Source organism: Oncorhynchus gorbuscha, linkage group LG22, assembly GCF_021184085.1.
Source record: "Oncorhynchus gorbuscha isolate QuinsamMale2020 ecotype Even-year linkage group LG22, OgorEven_v1.0, whole genome shotgun sequence".
Taxonomy (NCBI): domain Eukaryota; kingdom Metazoa; phylum Chordata; class Actinopteri; order Salmoniformes; family Salmonidae; genus Oncorhynchus; species Oncorhynchus gorbuscha.
Genome location: NC_060194.1, coordinates 25738458 through 25742703, shown reverse-complemented (window position 1 = coordinate 25742703; position 4246 = coordinate 25738458). Strand labels below are relative to the sequence as shown.

Below are 4246 nucleotides of genomic sequence, written 5' to 3'. Positions count from 1 at the left end.
CTGCTCCTCGCACTCGCCCTGAGGTGCGGCTCCCCAGCCCGTTACCACCAGTGCCGGCACCACGCACCAGGCCTACAGTGCGCCTCGGCAGTCCAGAGCGTCCGGCGACAGTACCCAGACCGGAACCTCCAACGACGGGCCACAGTCCAGAACCACCAACGACGGGCCACGGTCCGGAACCACCAACGACGGGCCACAGTCCGGAACCTCCAACGACGGTCCCGAGTCCGGGGTCTCCAGAAACGGTCCCCAGTCCAGAATATCCGGCGATGATCCACGCAGCGAGGGTCCCCAGCCCGGGGCCTACGGCAAGGATCCACAGTCCAGAGCCTCCGACGATGATCCACGGGTCAGTGCTACAAGAGCGGACTCAGTGTAAAGGAGGGGGGCGGCATCCAGAACCAGAGCCACCACCGAGGTTAGATGCCCACCCAGACCCTTCCATATAGGTTTAGGTTTGCGGGCGGGCGGGAGTCCGCAGCTTCAGGGGGGTGGCTACTGTCACGCCCTGACCTTAGTTATCTTTGTTTTCTTTATTATTTTGGTTAGGTCAGGGTGTGATGAGGGTCATTTGTTTAGTTTTTGTATTGTCTAGGGGGTTTTGTATGTCTAGGGGGTTTTGTATGTCTAGGGGTTTATGTTTATGGTTGCCTAGATTGGTTCTCAATCAGAGGCAGCTGTTAATCGTTGTCTCTGATTGGGGACCATATTTAGGTTGCCATATTTCTTGGGTATTTTGCGGGTTGTTATTCTATATTTAGTTGCCTGTTTGCACTAGCCATATTGTTGTTTTGTATAGTTTGTTCAGTGTTCTTTCTTCATTAAAATAAGTATGTACGCTTACCACACTGCGCCTTGGTCTCCTCCATATGACGACCGCTTCATCAACAAATATATGCTTATGATGGGTCACAGCAGCATCAAACACCATCACCCTCTAAAAATGTATTTTGGTGAGTTATTTTTACAATATAGTTCCAATATGGTATTGTCAAATAGTAACAGTAATACAGTATATAGTGCTGTACCTGAAATTACTCGGCCAGCAGTTGCTTCACCCGGTCATTGTTTCTTTCAAAGGGCACCAAGTAAAAGTGTTTCATAGATAGCTGGTGCCTCTTCAAAAAGTAGCGAATGTTGGTAGGCTGATGGATGCCACATTGGCAAAGGTGTCATCATTCTCCTCAATGTTCTGCTTTATTTCAGACAGCCATAAGTCATTCCTGGCACACACCATTTCCACCACTGTCCACTCCTGCTGGTCGGTCAGCACACTGCCACGGCCACCACCGTCTTCTGTCAATTCTGAGGGTAGAACAGAGTATACTGTCAATAGATCATACCTTAAGAATACTAACATGTTTTGTGAACTTGACACTAAATATAAGGGTAAAGCATTGTGCATATCCTGCAGACTTGTCCTCATGATTGAATTGACAGTTGATCTTTTCAGATTGGGGTGAACTACTCTGCCAGCCTCTGCCGCAGTAAGGCCTCTGTTTAGCACATGGTCAATGACGACGGCACGGACTTCCATTAGACAACAGTTCGCTGCCATCTGCCTCCTTCGCTGATGTTCCACCTCCTTGACGGGGTCCCCATGCCCACCTCTTTGATGGGCCCGTTGTCCACAAACTCTTTCATTTCTTCCTCTCCCTTGCTGTCTATCCTGCTCCATGTTGAAAGAAAATGCAAGTTTTAATACACCCTTTTATATGGTGACCACTTGTGGTTACCACTATTGGAAATCAAATGGCAATAACGAGTTATCATTATGTATGGTTATCATACATGTTATTTAGATGTTTATACTTTACAAACACACCTTTTATTTCTGTAGTTCTCCAAATCCATATAAACCAGTTTAAAATCTATAGGTTTACCAAACAGTTAATGTATTTAAACAAATGAAAAGTATTGCATTGTGAAAGGAAATGACTTTTTATGAAAGGTATTTCTAGATGAAACACTGAGTAGGTTTGGTGAAACATTTACTCTGTGATTTTGTGTGTTGTACTTGGTCAATTGAAAATGTGCTTAAAGTTAAGAAAAAACAGCCTTTTTGATCTGTTTTGAGTTTCGTACTAAGAGTTGTGAAATTTTACCACACAATTGTGAACATAGTACAAAAGCGATTTTAAAAAATGTTCAAAAGGTAAAGATAGAAAGCTTAACTCTAACAATATTACAATAAGGACAATCGTATACCATTTTGTTTTAATTCCCCTACCTCCCTCCCCAACTTAGTTTAAGATATTTACACATGTCAACAGCGCCACCCCCTGGGCACCATTGTTTTTTGAGGAAAGTAAGGTTTGAAAGTATGGTTGGTTTCATGGGGCAGCAGACAGCCTACTGGTTAAGAATGTTGGGCCAGTAACCTAAAGGTTGCTGGTTTGAATCCCTGAGCCGATAAGGTGAAAAATCTGTTGATGAGCAGTTGAGCAAGGTACAAAATTCTAATTGCTCCTGTAAGTCACACCCCACATTTTGTCAACTTATTCTTTAAAGTTGGAATAGTAGAATGCACAAGGTGCAATTTCAAAAATGGATAGTGGTCATCATCAGTTTTCCTCTTGTCATGTAAGTCATTGCATACCATAGAGAAATATTTCCAACTTGTCATAAATGTCCAGATCAACTACCCTATGTCAGCTAACATTTGTTAGCCCATAGATTTTGTTGTAATATTTGAGTCACTCAAATCACATGAATACACATTAGATGCGGGATGTTCCCTAGTGATGGAAGTGGAACCTGAGTGAAAAGGTTTGAGAACCCCTGTGCTAAATGACTAAAATGTAAATGCATCTGCTATTAGACTGTTAACCAGAGGAGGGCAGTCACAAGCCTCACAATAGACTGTCAGGGCTAAGGAGGTGAGGGGGACTCAAAGGGAGATTATCATTTGAGCAAAGGACCGTCCTCTCTCCTCCATGACCCGAAAACTGATAAGTGGTCGAGGGGTCAAGGACAGTGTCAATTTGTTAGTAGGAAAACGGAAGAGTGTCCTCCCCTCCTTGATAGCCACCTTTCATCAAGGATATGTCATGTGTATCCTACCATCACGGAAGAGTTTTGAGATCCACTACACTCCCCTTTGAATCAGCTGTTATCCTTTTATCTATTAAATGTCTTGCACAGTAGTTACATTTGTTTTGATAGCTTCATTTATTTTGGGATCCAACCCTGTAAACTTCATTTTCCTGATGACGCATGACTGGAGGAGAGGCTCATTACATACAAGCGCATTTGTTTCCACATTTCCTCGCCTCCTCTCCTCGATTACCTTTAACATTTTATCAAAAAGAGGCAAGGGGAGTACAGAGGACGTAGGAGTTAGCAAAGCTAATTGAGAATCTCCAAAGGCAACTTGATTCCAATGCCTGGTCATGAATTGATTATTGTTGTAAATTGTAATGTTCTAGCAAAAGAAATCTGAAAATAACATTAAATCCCATCTAACACTTGTACAACTACCATAAGTGACTTCATGGCACGACATAATTTAATTTACTCTGTAGCTGATTTGAAAAGGATCTTAAAGCTCTGCTCAAATAGATATTGGTCTGAGTCCACAAGTAGGCTGGACAGGTCATAGTACTACAACCCCCCCTTCCCCCTCCACTCCTCTCTCCCCAGCCTACGGGCTTCCCTTCAGGGCCTTAAGGCCACAGTCCAACACTCTCAGTTCGCCCTATATCCTCTTTATGGCCCAAATAAATTAGCATCTGAGGGCGACCATCAACTATTTCCTCATGTAATAGGGTACAGGGAAAGCTCTGTCTGCCACAAGTACTGATTTACAGATCTAGCTCATCATAGGACCGGGCCGAAGGGAAGGGAGTGGACAGGAAGAGAGCTCAGATCAGTCCCTAATATAATTAGTAACTACAGGTTTAATATAGATAAGAAAGAAATAGATGATGTATCACACTTTATTGCACTAAGGAACAGTATTACATTGTCCATGTTTGTGAGTGTAATGCATGACGACCTATGTTCTGTTCAACCCTTGAATAATTAGATTCCACTGCAGGGTTTTGTATCCAATCACCTTTCCACACACATAGATAGATAGAAACATCTCCCTGTATTCCTCCTGCCTCTGCTGCTGTATTACATACACTGTTTGATGTTCCAGATTGACACCAAGCTTGCGCCAGACACCAACAGTATTTGGTGCAAATGCAAAATGACATTGAATAATGGGTTCATGCTTATTCTGTTCAGCTGCTCAGGTGAT

General features: G+C 43.3%; 1 long non-coding RNA gene across 1 annotated transcript; it reads left to right on the top strand.

The window, feature by feature from the left end:
- The first annotated feature begins 634 nt into the window (after window positions 1–634).
- Window positions 635–3153, top strand: LOC124010024. Its single transcript, XR_006834348.1, has 3 exons — window positions 635–953; window positions 1207–1311; window positions 1454–3153. It is a non-coding gene; the product is annotated as an uncharacterized LOC124010024 (long non-coding RNA).
- Window positions 3154–4246: the final 1093 nt, after the last annotated feature.